The sequence below is a fragment of the Argopecten irradians genome, chromosome 4 (genome assembly GCF_041381155.1).
Source record: "Argopecten irradians isolate NY chromosome 4, Ai_NY, whole genome shotgun sequence".
Taxonomy (NCBI): domain Eukaryota; kingdom Metazoa; phylum Mollusca; class Bivalvia; order Pectinida; family Pectinidae; genus Argopecten; species Argopecten irradians.
The window spans coordinates 14711349-14727256 of NC_091137.1; the positions used below are offsets into that span (position 1 = coordinate 14711349).

A 15908-nucleotide genomic window follows, 5' to 3' on the forward strand; every position below is an offset into this window, starting at 1 on the left:
CTGTCAGATATCCTAACTACTACAGTATTCCTGTCAGATATCCTTACTACTACAGTATTCCTGTCAAATATCCTAACTACTAGCTAGTATTCCTGTCAGGTACCCTAACTACTACAGTATTCCTGTCAAATATCATAATTATAAGCATTCCTGTCAGATATCCTAACTACTACAGTATTCCTGTCAGATATCCTTACTACTACAGTATTCCTGTCAGATATCCTAACTACTACAGTATTCCTGTCAAATATCCTAACTACTAGCTAGTATTCCTGTCAGGTACCCTAACAACTACAGAATTCCTGTCAAATATCCTAACTACTAGCTAGTATTCCTGTCAGGTACCCTAACTACTATAGTATTCCTGTCAAATATAATCTTTCTGTCAGATATCCTAACTACTACAGTATTCCTGTCAGATATCCTAATTATAAGCATTCCTGTCAGATATCCTAACAAATACAATCTTTCTGTCAGATATCCTAACTACTTCAGTATTCCTGTCAGATATCCTAACTACTACAGTATGCCTGTCAGATATCCTAACTACTACAGTATTCCTGTCAAATATCATAATTATAAGCATTCCTGTCAGATATCCTAACTACTACAGTATTCCTGTCAGATATCCTTACTACTACAGTATTCCTGTCAGATATCCTAACTACTACAGTATTCCTGTCAAATATCCTAACTACTAGCTAGTATTCCTGTCAGGTACCCTAACAACTACAGAATTCCTGTCAAATATCCTAACTACTAGCTAGTATTCCTGTCAGGTACCCTAACTACTATAGTATTCCTGTCAAATATTATCTTTCTGTCAGATGTCCTAACTACTACAGTATTCCTGTCAGATATCCTAATTATAAGCATTCCTGTCAGATATCCTAACAAATACAATCTTTCTGTCAGATATCCTAACTACTTCAGTATTCCTGTCAGATATCCTAACTACTACAGTATGCCTGTCAGATATCCTAACTACTACAGTATTCCTGTAAGATATCCTTACTACTTCAGTATTCCTGTCAGATATCCTTATTACTACAGTATTCAGATTTAGACCTATATTGGGACTTACATAAGCATGATGAGTGTAAGGATCAGAATTAGACAGGTTTTTACATTGAAGTAGCTACAACTTTTTAACCTGAATAAAAAGGTCCCCTTTGATTTTCATACATAGCAAAACATTCAGCCATCATTATCACCATCATCATCATAATCATCAATTAATCACAATACAATAAATCCCACTGGAAAGGGCCACAATATAATTATAATCATCATAAGCATTATAGCCATAATCATCATTGCATCACCATCATCATCATCATTATAATAATCATAATTAAGCATTGAAGTCATCATCATTGCATCATCTCCATCATCACCACCATCATCATCACCAGCATTATAATAATAATTATAATCATCATTAGCATCATTGATATTATAATCATCATAATTAAGCATTATAGTCATTATCATCATTGCATCATCTCCATAATCATCATCATTATAATCATAATTAAGCATTATAGACATCATCATATCCTCATCAACACCACCATCATCACCACCACCATCATCATCATCATTATAATCATCATAAACATTATAGTCATCACCATAATTGTCACAATCTGAATGGTCTTTTTCATCACCATTTTCATCTTCATCATCATCATTATTATTGTATAATATTTGGCATTGATATCATATTTATCATCATCATCATCATTGTTATCATATTTAGAAGAATCTGCTCTTTTTAAAAGCGTCAGAGAAAAACATTGAAACCTTAGCTGTCACTCACTCTTGCTACCTGTAAACACTAAAGGAAGCAATAGGATTTCTGAATACATAGAATCAGTAATTATTTCTTCTTCACAGAGTCTTGGAAATGTGACATCAGAAACATCATGTGGTCGCTACATGTGACCTGACAACAGCGTTTGGTGGCAGATTTCAAAGTCTTTTGGCAGCATTAGCACCAAGATGGAACTTGCACAGGCATACCATGTTTACACAGTGAGACAGATCACAGCCGTCCTCAGCACTACCAAAAGTAGGCATCCGTCTAAAATCAATATAGCCATTATATCAGTCACCATGGCAGCACGATGCTGAAAAAACACACACGCTATATATGGAAACATATGTATGTATAGACATATATATTTCTGGAGTGGTATATGGGTAGGAGTGAGTATCTTTCATCTGCACTGTAGCAGAGACACAATTATAGATGGCTACGGTCGATCAAAAGCACGCCACTCGTACACCATGTCATTACCATACCGGTACCAAAAGTCACCCTCCCACACATACACTATGTCATTACCGTACTGCTACAAAAAACACAATACCACACATACACCATGTCATTACCATACTGCTACCAAAAGTCACCCTTCCACACATACACCATGTCATTACCATACCGGTACCAAAAGTCACCCTCCAACACATTACACTATGTCATTACCGTACTGCTACCAAAAGTCACCCTCCCACATATACACCATGTCATTACCGTACTGCTACCAAAAGTCACCCTCCAACACATACACTATGTCATTACCGTACTGCTACCAAAAGTCACCCTCCCACATATACACCATGTCATTACCGTACTGCTACCAAAAGTCACCCTTCCACACATACACCATGTCATTACTATACCGGTACCAAAAGTCACCCTCCCACATATACACCATGTCATTACCATATGTTACCAAAAACACCCTCCCACATATACACCATGTCATTACCATACTGCTACCAAAAGTCACCCTCCCACTCATACACTATGTCATTACCATACTGCTACCAAAAGTCACCCTCCCACACATACACTATGTCATTACCATACTGCTACCAAAAACACCCTACCACACATACACCATGTCATTACCATACTGCTACCAAAAGTCACCCTCCCACACATACACCATGTCATTACCATACTGCTACCAAAAGTCACCCTCCCACACAAACACTATGCCATTACCATACTGCTACCGAAAGTCACTCTCCAACACATACACCATGTCATTACCGTACTGCTACCAAAAGTCACCCTCCCACACATACACCATGTCATTACCATACCGGTACAAAAAGTCACCCTCCCACACATACACCTTGTCATTACCATACTGCTACCAAAAGTCACCCTCCCACACATACACCATGTCATTACCATACTGCTACCAAAAGTCACCCTCCCACACATACACCATGTCATTACCATACTGCTACCAAAAGTCACCCTCCCACACATACACCATGTCATTACCATACTGCTACCAAAAGTCATCCTCCCACACATACACCATGTCATTACCGTTCTGCTACCGACAACTATCCTTTGGGAGTTGTCCTTTATTTGAAAAGGAAGCAAAGGGGTCAACAAGATGACAACCAACCACGGTTTTGTTGTTCATGGTAACATACAATAAGCAGAAAGAGTGGAAAAAGAAGCAAGTATATTATCACAGTACCAACCAACCCTGTCTTAGTATATAGTCACCTAAAAAAACCAAATGGTGCACAGAGAAATTTGAAAGGAGATGCAAATGTATTGCCATGGTGGCCAACCACTCTTTGATAGTTGTTGAAACGTGGTAAACAAGACAAATTTGAAAGAAGAATTTTACAAGCAAAGGTGTTACCTAACCAACCTTTGGTAGTCATTGGTAATATGGTAAACAGAAAAAGTGAAAGGAGGAGTGTGTCACCTTCACGGCCACCTTAAAATTGTTGTATGTAGCCTATAACACAGCAGATAGGCTGTCAATAAAGTGAAAGGAGGAGTGTGTCGCTTTCACAATCACCCTAAAATTGTTGTATGTAGCCTACAACACAGCAGATAGGCTGTCAATAAAGTGAAAGGAGGAGTGTGTCGCTTTCACAATCACCCTAAAATTGTTGTATGTAGCCTATAACACAGCAGATAGGCTGTCAATAAAGTGAAAGGAGGAGTGTGTCGCTTTCACAATCACCCTAAAATTGTTGTATGTAGTCTATAACGCAGCAGATAGGCTGTCAATAAAGTGAAAGGAGGAGTGTGCCGCCTTCACAATCACCTTAAAATTGTTGTATGTAGCCTATAACGCAGCAGAAAGGCTGTCAATAAAGTGAAAGGAGGAGTGTGCCGCCTTCACAATCACCTTAAAATTGTTGTATGTAGCCTATAACGCAGCAGATAGGCTGTCAATAAAGTGAAAGGAGGAGTGTGTCGCCTTCACGATCACCCTTAAATTGTTGTATGTAGCCTATAACGCAGCAGATAGGCTGTCAATAAAGTGAAAGGAGGAGTGTGTCACCTTCACGACAAACTTAAATTGTTGTATGTGGCCTATAACGCAGCAAATAGGCTGTCAATAAAGTGAAAGGAGGAGTGTGTCACCTTCACAATCACCTTAAAATTGTTGTATGTAGCCTATAACACAGCAGATAGGCTGTCAATAAAGTGAAAGGAGGAGTGTGTCGCCTTCACGATCACCCTAAAATTGTTGTATGTAGCCTATAATGCAGCAGATAGGCTGTCAATAAAGTGAAAGGAGGAGTGTGTCACCTTCACGACAAACTTAAATTGTTGTATGTGGCCTATAACGCAGCAAATAGGCTGTCAATAAAGTGAAAGGAGGAGTGTGTCACCTTCACAATCACCTTAAAATTGTTGTATGTAGCCTATAACACAGCAGATAGGCTGTCAATAAAGTGAAAGGAGGAGTGTGTCGCCTTCACGATCACCCTAAAATTGTTGTATGTAGCCTATAACGCAGCAGATAGGCTGTCAATAAAGTGAAAGGAGGAGTGTGTCGCCTTCACGATCACCCTAAAATTGTTGTATGTAGCCTATAACGCAGCAGATAGGCTGTCAATAAAGTGAAAGGAGGAGTGTGTCACCTTCACAATCACCTTAAAATTGTTGTATGTAGCCTATAACACAGCAGATAGGCTGTCAATAAAGTGAAAGGAGGAGTGTGTCGCCTTCACGATCACCCTAAAATTGTTGTATGTAGCCTATAACGCAGCAGATAGGCTGTCAATAAAGTGAAAGGAGGAGTGTGTCGCCTTCACGATCACCCTAAAATTGTTGTATGTGGCCTATAACGCAGCAGATAGGCTGTCAATAAAGTGAAAGGAGGAGTGTGTCACCTTCACGACAAACTTAAATTGTTGTATGTGGCCTATAACGCAGCAAATAGGCTGTCGATAAAGTGAAAGGAGGAATGTGTCACCTTCACAATCACCTTAAAATTGTTGTATTTAGCCTATAACACAGCAGATAGGCTGTCAATAAAGTGAAAGGAGGAGTGTGTCGCCTTCACGATCACCCTAAAATTGTTGTATGTAGCCTATAACGCAGCAGATAGGCTGTCAATAAAGTGAAAAGAGGAGTGTGTCACCTTCACGACAAACTTAAATTGTTGTATGTGGCCTATAACGCAGCAAATAGGCTGTCAATAAAGTGAAAGCTGTTAGTAAAGGGCAAATATCCTGTAAAGTGGAGTGTTAGAAAATGTCCTCATTGGACACTTGAATTAATCCCAGGAGTCATTACGCCCTTACAAAACAGAAACCAACACACAGATCTGCTGACATTATATCTCTTGGTCTCCACTATAAGGGAATACATTATTGTACGTGTCAGCATGTACCACACTATCAACCTTTTACCAAGTTATACTCGGTGCATACATATTTCATGTCTGTAATTGACAGCAACAAAAAACCATATCGTAATTAATTCGTCTAAACGCAGGATATCCAATCATCATAAAATTGCTTTACATTGAGAGAATGACATTTAAAAATGAATGGTCATTCGAGAATATGTTTCATATAATAAAGTTCATACTATATAGATCATAAACACGATACATAGGCACCAAAAGGTCCTCCTACACATATACTAATTACTACATTAACATAGGGTCACTGGTTCAGTCAGTGTAAAAAGTGTGGTCAACTCCTCTCTGCTCAAAAAAACTACAAACGTTATTTATCTAAATCAATTGTGAAACAAGCAACAATGGTAGAACTTATCTGTGAAATCACTTCCGATGGCCAAGACACGTACAGGCTTATTTCTTTATATATCCTAGATATAACAGAACACACCAAAACACTAAACTAAATTAAAACTTCTAATATTTCTTCATTTGTCTGACAACCTTGGCCATCCATTGTGTATAATGCACCCTAAAATAACTAAAATACTGTAGGCCATGACAATATTCCCCTTGAATATTACTGATGGTGTAAACCCCATATCTAACAGAGCAATGTACAACCTTGTACAGTGTACCCCCTAGAACATCACTGATGGTGTCAACCCAACATCTGACAGGGCAATGTACAATGTCATACAGTGTACCCCCTAGAACATCACTGATGGTGTCAACCCAACATCTGACAGGGCAATGTACAACGTCGTACAGTGTACCCCCTAGAACATTACTGATGGTGTCAACCCAATATCTGACAGGGCAATGTACAACATTGTACAGTGTACCCCCTAGAACATCACTGATGGTGTCAACCCAACATCTGACAGGGCAATGTACAACGTCATACAGTGTACCCCCTAGAACATTACTGATGGTGTCAACCCAACATCTGACAGGGCAATGTACAATGTCATACAGTGTACCCCCTAGAACATCACTGATGGTGTCAACCCAACATCTGACAGGGCAATGTACAACCTCATACAGTGTACCCCCTAGAACATTACTGATGGTGTCAACCCTACATCTGACAGGGCAATGTAAAATGTAATACAGTATACCCCCTAGAACATCACTGATGGTGTCAACCCAACATCTGACAGGGCAATGTACATCGTCATACAGTGTACCCCCTAGAACATCACTGATGGTGTCAACCCAACATCTGACAGGGCAATGTACAACCTCATACAGTGTACCCCCTAGAACATCACTGATGGTGTCAAACCCAACATCTGACAGGGCAATGTACAACCTCATACAGTGTACCCCCTAGAACATCACTGATGGTGTCAACCCAACATCTGACAGGGCAATGTACATCGTCATACAGTGTACCCCCTAGAACATCACTGATGGTGTCAACCCAACATCTGACAGGGCAATGTACAACCTCATACAGTGTACCCCCTAGAACATCACTGATGGTGTCAACCCAACATCTGACAGGGCAATGTACAACGTCGTACAGTGTACCCCCTAGAACATCACTGATGGTGTCAACCCAACATCTGACAGGGCAATGTACAACGTCGTACAGTGTACCCCCTAGAACATCACTGATGGTGTCAACCCAACATCTGACAGGGCAATGTACAATCTCGTACAGTGTATCCTCTGCATTGGAGATTTCTCGGTCAATGTAGCAGAAAACTGCTCATTTAGTAAATGTATTCTTTCACCAAAGTCATATGACTGAACAAGAATTTCAATATTTGTATAATCAGTCTCCATGGAAATGTGTCTTAGATCAGCAAACATTCATTGTAACTGGGATATGACTAAAATGAATTCCTGCAACAAAATATACGCATTTCATCTGATTCTCCAGAATATTCAGGACATGGCGAGTCTACAAATAATTATGAAGAGAATATAAAATTTCTGTTAGATAACAAGTTTATAGAACAAACAGCATAAATAGGAAGTATAGTCTATATTAAGATACTATTTTGTTATATTAAACAATTGATCATGGCTTTATATCTGATATGCTATACTGAAGTTCAGTATTTGCACCTTGGTGTTGGTAGTGGAATGATATCATGACATGGCTTTTAAATCACTGAGGTAGAATTGACAAGACATATTTAGCACTGCTATACCTATATAAATGTATACCTGATTGCTTTATGGATACATTTTCCCTAAATAAGGACAGTTTATATTAGAAATGAGCATTAAAGTGTGTTACATCAGAAACCTGACTCCATGTTCCATAATGGTGATGTGGCATTATAAAAATCCTATTAATCTACAACACAGCAACAAGCCTGCAAAAAAAATTGCTTTCAAAGGTCATGAAATTTCAGATGTGTTCCAGTAGTATTGGCAGGTATATATATATATATAGTTATCAAAGTGATAGAGTCGGAATTAAAAGCAGGTAAAGATGTTTAAATGAATAAGGCATCAACAATATCACACATTTACAATACATAACTAAAATAGGTCTGAAATATTTCTAATGTCAAAAAAATATCTTAATTCTTATTTACCAGTTAAATAATTCATTTTGAGCTCTTAATAAATAAATAATTATGAATTGGTATCAGATCATAACTATACACATGTATACAAATCAGTTTTTACAGTAATAATGCATACAGAATATAATGTGCATTAAATCATATCTGCTGTATTAATTTAACAAAATTACTGCTGAAAGTTAATTAATTTCGACTAAATTATGTATACATGTATATATATGTAACATTCTTTTTCCTTCTATGGCACATTCAGGTTCAGTGTATTCTAGATCGTTGATGGTATAAGCTTATTTCTGTCCACATTTGTGTAGTCTAAAGATCTGAAGTTTAATTTTGAACATTACATTTAACCAACAGCTAAAAACAAGCCAGCTGTCCAAAAGTACCTATCCTTAACATACCTCAGTAACTAGATGGAGAGGTCCACATGAAAGGAAGGAACAAGTTCAATTTACAAATCAGGGAGGAGGAAGCGTTTATAATTACTTCACTTCTGTCTATAACCCATATAGGAAGTAATTGACTGTATACTTATACATGTAATGTAGACATTCTGCTAAATGCTCTAAAACACTAGTTTTGCTAACATATACTTTATCAGGTGAAAGTTGACGGGGCTGAACCAAGCAGTGAGGATGTCCCAACTTACACAAGCTCTCCATCTTGTGGTCATGGTTTTCAAACCCATCTGGGGCATTAATAAGTACTGACTGCAAGTCAGTGGTATTCTTTGAGTACTCCAGCTTAACTTCATCTCCTAAATCTGGTATGTCCTTAAATAACCCTGGCTGTAATAGGATGATAAAAATTAGTAATTAGTAATCGTATTGATGTCTACAGAGTTCCTGTGGTCTTACACCATCAGCATTATTTCCAACTAATTTTGTTGCCTTGTTGTATTTTTTTTTCATGTTTAATTGTACTGCTGTGATTGTTTTATGACAATTTTGTGTCTGAATTTTGCCAAATCATGATTAAATCATATTGCAATATTATGATTTCAAAACTTATCGACATTTACAGAACTCAACAACATTATCCTACCAAATTCACTTTGAAGTCCTTCCATGACTCTTGCACAATGCTTCATTTCAATTAAGCTAAGTGAACACAGCTGGTAAAAACTTGGGCCATTAATACCATTCCTTAATATAGCCTTATCAAGCTACTTTCTCAATGAAAATTGATTTTTGCTAAGGTTCAAAATTATTAAAGGAATTGTCGCAAATTTTTTGGCCAACCGTAGGTTTCAAATAAGCATAAAAACTGTGAACAAAACACTTATATCTCTTCTTTAATGCTTTAGAAGCTGATGAATTAATCTTCCCAGTTTCAATACCTTTTGTGTTTTTGTAATAGACATCAAGGCCGAAAAAAATCTGAACAATTACTTTATATAAAAGATGATCTTTGGTTAAATCATTATGTCTCACACAGTTTGACAATTGTCACTCAGAACTTACTGGAAAAGTAATCTTATAACCAAGATCAAGGTCATGGTGACCTCATGACATTTCAAGTCAACTCAAATTAAAAAAACCTTTTGTTGAACCATCCAATGTAGTGACCGTTTCATTGGAATAATCTCTCCAGAGCAATGCTCCCTAGCTTTCATTTGCTTGAACCTACTTTCAGGAGCAGTGCACACTTTCATTTCAACTGTCCCTTCAAAGTACTGCCCCTTTTTAATTGAAATGTGCCTATCCAAAGTACTGGCCCTTTCATTAGAATTATCAATCTAGAGTAGTGTCCCCTTTCATTTGAACCTTGCCCCATTTACATCACTCCAAAATGGTTCCTTCCATTTCCACATAATTTGGTCTTCCAATTTCCTAAAAGCATTACACACATCTTGACTGCCAATGTTTGTTCAGTCAAGCATATCAAATACAATTTATAGTCGGTGCAGGAGCATGCACCCCCACACCAAAGGCAACTTGACAATTTCCAGACTCCAGAAATCGGTCAAGCGAGCCACCAAGCCTGGCAGTAATAGCACTACTACCCAGAGCTCTGTGTAAACAGCTGATGCCAGAAGAGCAGTTAAGTCCCTAATTCCTGGCCAACAGGCAACAATCAAAACCACAATGTGGTATGTCCAAGGTGACTTGTAGGTGGAATTTCATTCCACATCAAAAACATGGCAGAAATAAAAGCCTAGAACCAGGATACCTGATCTCTGAGGAATCTCACCACATAAGCCAACACGAACTTTTAAGTCACTCTGAGTTTATGAAGATAACAAAGGCACTCCCATGGAGTTTCACAAAGCGTAGGTAACTTTAAGGATACATGTACTTTAGCTTTACATGTACATAATGTATGATAAATCTTTAGGGTGACAGATAGTTTGAAGTCACTTCAAGGATAACAAAGGTTCAAGGAAAATGACAGAGTGCATTAGGATCATAAAAGTAACAAATGTATAATAAGAGGGAGAGAGTTTATTATGGTAATCTGAGGGAGTTAATTATGGTAACAATGGTAATCCGATGGAGTTTATTAGGGTAGCAATGGTAATCCGAGGGTGTTTATTAGGGTAGCAAAAGGTAATCCGAAAGAGTTTATAAGGATAACCATGGTAATCCAAAGGAGTTTATTAGGGTAACAAAGGTAATCCGAAGGAGTTTATTAGGGTAATCCAAGGGAGTTTATTAGGGTAACAATGGTAATCCGAAGAGTTTATTAGGGTAATCTGAGGGATTTTATTAGGATAACAATGGTAATCCAAAGAGTTTATTAGGGTAACAAAGGTAATCTGGAGGAGTTTATTAGGGTAATCCGAGGGAGTTTATTAGGGTAACAATGGTAAGCCGAAGGAGTTTATTAGGGTAATCCGAGGGAGTTTATTAGGGTCACAATGGTAATCCGAAGGAGTTTATTAGGATAACCATGGTAATCCAAAGGAGTTTATTAGGGTAATCCGAGGGAGTTTACCAGGGTAACAATGGTAATCCAAAGGAGTTTATTAGGGTAATCCGAGGGAGTTTACCAGGGTAACAATGGTAATCCAAAGGAGTTTATTAGGGTAATCCGAGGGAGTTTATTAGGGTAACAATGGTAATCTGGAGGAGTTTATTAGGGTAACAATGGTAATCCAAAGGAGTTTATTAGGGTAATCCGAGGGAGTTTACTAGGGTAACCGAGGGATTTTATATGGATCTGAGGAGCTTATTAGGGTAATCAGAGGGAGTTTGTTAGGGTAACAATGGTAATCCTGGTAAAATAAACCTTTGTTTAACAGTAAGACTATCTAGGAGTCGAGAGAATCGTGACAAAACTTCTTAACTATATGTATATTTCCAGATCTGGAAGGTGGTTGAATCCTGGTAAAACATTAGTACTAATGATTTTCATTTGATCCTCATTACCAGGTGTATAATTATCATGTAAATACAAACAACATGTAATTATAAGTCATACTGGCTACAGTGAAACCAGCCAACCACCAAATACATGTAGACTGCTGCATCTAGCATCACATAAATTACGTTCATAAATGCACTTGCATTCACCAGAGCATGAATACACTTAGCACACTATGGTAATGCATACAGTGAATCAAAATGGTCACTGTCATCAATTGAAATAAGCTAATAAAATAGCAGAAATGCTAGAAAAATGAAATGTGCGCAAAATGAAAATAATATCTGAAGAACATAATAATTGTCATAGTAGTGAAAAGTAAAAAACTTTCACTGAAACAAATTATAACTGGAATCCAGTATTAACTTGTCTCAGGACTGAAGGATCACAAAATCCTAAATGAATTTCAAGGCAAGCAATGCACCTGGTTACAGAATTAATATAATAAAGTGCTAACCTTGCAGAATTAATGCAATCAAAATAAGATAACTCTTCAAAATTCATATTTCTTAAAGTTGTACATTATCAAATTATAGTGTTTATATCCTCAAATTAAAACTACATTAGGCCAAACCTATCAAATCAGTTGTTCTTCAGGAACTGAGGAAAATAGCGGGGAGCAAGCAAGCGAAAAAATTTTATTTTCAAGAAAATATCCATTTATTTTTTTAGATTTTTAAGAGACTGCCAATGCGAGCGTTAATTTTTTCTTGACTTGAATATTTAAAGAGCGAGATTCTCGACAAAAAACTGATTTATTTGGTGTAGCCTTATAGACAGTACTAATAACATCTCTCAGTCCAAACTTATATACATTTAACCATGGCAACCAGAATGTCTTCTTTGAAAACATGCATGTATATTTATATATGTAAAAATTAACATGACTAATCAGTATTTTTAGAAACACAAAATATCTCAGGCATTACATATAACACATCGGTCAAATATTAATTTATGAATGTTGAAATCCACCAAAAGTTGAGACAAACAAAGGGCGATAACTCTAGTCAAAATGACGTGACTTGTACATGTATGGTTATCTAGGAAAAACATGTATAACATCACTATTTCAAAAGATACAGGAATAAAGTTGAAAATAACAAAAAAATGAAGTTTAAAATATTAAAAATTACTGCATACACATGGAAAAACATAATCCAATCCTTGCAAGTCACAAAAAGGACAGATTGTCTGAACTAGTGCTGCATGAACTAAAGGACCACACAATACAGGACAATATAAACCTGATCGGCTAAATAAGGAAGTAGATAGGTGTTTCACGATAGAGAAACAATAGGTGAAACAATAGGTATTTATCTTACCTGCAGTATACCTATACGTTACTTCCTGGTATAGACCTATCACCATCAGTATAGATATCAGTACAGTCTCCAGACACCAAATTAGGTGTAAACTTTATATAACTTATTTCACCTTTTATGGCTGAACCATTAAAAGTCTCTGAAGTCAGTAGATCTATAAAGCACATGATAAAAATGTCGTTTGTTGTGAATATACTCAGGATGTACGTGTACATACACCCTGATGAAAAGATCTATATGGAATATAATTACACTCTTGGCTGACCAACCGTACCCAGAAATGAATGGTAAAAAAATAAAAATAGTGAAAGTGGTTATGACTTGTCATCCAGATATAAACACCAGTAGCATGGCCTACATCATGACAACATATGCATTCTAAGTTAATATGATATACATATATACATTAATTTTATAACTTTTCAATCAGAACACATTTTAAAACATTAAAAAGACAGAAAAAATGATTTGGTCTAGATATTTCAATCTGAAATGTTATAAGAAAATGTTAAATTTATCTATATACAGTAAATTCCTCATAACCAATTTCTTAGGGAAAATGGTCAGGTGCTGCAATGGCTATGTACTAGTGGTCAATATATCCAGACATACTACTGCAAGCTCTCCACCTCTGGGTAGGGAGATTTAATCACATATTGGGGCAGTGATAATGCCGGGTACTGACCGCTCACTCTGTCTTTCATCCCGGGTACTGACCACTCTGTCTTTCATCCACCATCGAAATATAGCAAGTCAAATGACAAATGACTCTGGCTGATAACTATATAATACCGTCTTTCATCCACCATCGAAATATAGCATGTCAATGACAAATGACTGGCTGATAACTATATAATACTGTCTTTCATCCACCATCGAAATATAGCAAGTCAAATGACAAATGACTCTGGCTGATAACTATATATTAAGATACTTAAGCCAAATGGCCAATTTGAACATGATTATATATACTTTATAGACACAAAGGTACGACTCTATTGCATCACATTTGTAGGTACATATGTATATTATATACAGTCAGGTACAGAGGCTACCCGGGACTATCAAATCACACATAGCTGTAATCTAACCAGTAGTTACATAGAGAACTTCAAGTGGCACAGCCTTAGTGGATGATCAGCAAGTACATTTAAATTATAAATTATCTGTAGCCAGATGAATCAAAAGCTGTGCAGGTACATTTAATCAGCTGTGTGTATCACGATTTTCTATTCATAGTAATCCTAGACCGACCTTGACAGGGACTAACAAGGGTTGGAAAGGTTCTATCACACTAATACTCTGGGGGTTACCCAGCACTGCAACTATAAAATTAGCAGGATCTGCTATAATCTTAACTCAAAGGACAATAATATAACATAGTTTTTGTTTCAAATTCTTGGCTAAGGTGTATGAATCCACAAATGTTTTTTTATAGATAGGTTCCTAGTAGTTTCCAATTCCTACGAAACAACTTAGGGTAATGAACATGTACATCTAAGAGGAACCATTCCATCTTAGGACAAACACTGCATCTTAGGGCAATCATTTCATCTTAGGGCAACCATTCCATCTTAGGGCAACCATTCCATCTTAGGGAAACCATTGCATTTAAGGGCAATTGTTTCATCTTAGGGCTACCGTTACATCTCAGGGAAAACATTACATCTAAGGGCAATTGTTCCATCTGAGGGCTACCGTTACATCTCAGGGAAAACATTACATCTAAGGCAACTGTTCTATCTTAAGGCAATCATTACATCTTAGGACAACTGTGACATCATCAATAAGGAATCAGTTACATCTTGAGGCAATAATAAGTTACAACCATGGGGCCAGCTACATCAATATTGATAATGTTTCATTGATTAGTATTAGACACCAGTCAATTCAAAATAAATGTTTAACCCTGTGCAATGAATACAGTAGGAATCTGGTGAATGTGCCTGGATGACATCACTGGTCAATCAACTGATGTCATTAATTAAGAAATGTACTATCAGAGATTTGCCATCCATACATCATCTGCTGTCAGTGAACTGATATATCAGGGAGAGGAACAAGGATAAGAGTGTACACACCATCTCCCTGAACACAGTCTATGTATGGTCCAGCACACCATATGATACCTAGTAAATATTTACCCATAACTGTCAAATTATGATAATATTTATTGTGTAATTAAGGAAGGACTGAATAAATATGACTTGAGACAAAAAATCAATACGCCAGGAATAGATGGTGAGGTCAGTTGATGCAGAGGAAGAAAGAGCTGCAGAGGGAAAAAAATGGTGAGATATGTTGGCCTTGGGTTTACAGGATTCTCTGCAAAAATAACAGGAAAATGACACAGTCCCAACAGTCTGACAATACACCTGCTGGTCAAGTGGTCAACTGAAGATAACCCTCCTATAGATCCCCCACCCCCACTCCCCCATACAGGGACACAGCTTAACATCAATATAGTCTTTAAGGATACATTGCTCAGATCATAGGGGTTTGACACAATATTTAATGATTGATTTCTGGTAAAAGATAACATGTCTTCTTTACAAGATTCTGTACTTTACATATTTTTAACAACATTATATACTACATTTATCTGGGTGTCAATTAGAGTAGCTAGAAATGACTGTAAGGTGTATATGTCCCATGCTTCTATTTGATTCGGAAAAGTACATGGATTACACTAAAAAGGTTATTAATGACTCATTCTAATGCTAGATTATCTCCCCCCTAGCTTGAACATGTCATACTGACAAACATTTAATAACAATTTGACACCTAGGCACTGGTTTAGAGTCTAATTCCTTCATAATAATTGGCCCTATGTTGTGACACATCAAACACTTAGGTTCATAACCAATTTTTGTCTCCTAATCTTGCTTTAGATTTCCATAATAAACTATTGCATTTTATCACTTTCACATAAAAATTGATCACAAATCAAAACTACTATACATATAAATTACCAGTTA

At 37.0% G+C, this 15908-nt stretch overlaps 1 protein-coding gene across 1 annotated transcript in view; it reads right to left on the bottom strand.

Moving 5' to 3' along the window:
- Positions 1–13108, bottom strand: part of LOC138320702 (diacylglycerol kinase beta-like) — an 85733-nt gene extending 72625 nt beyond the window's left edge. The window contains exon 1 of the mRNA XM_069263871.1: positions 12931–13108. The gene's annotated coding sequence lies outside the window, so the exon portion shown is untranslated. The remainder of the gene's footprint in view (positions 1–12930) is intronic.
- Positions 13109–15908: the final 2800 nt, after the last annotated feature.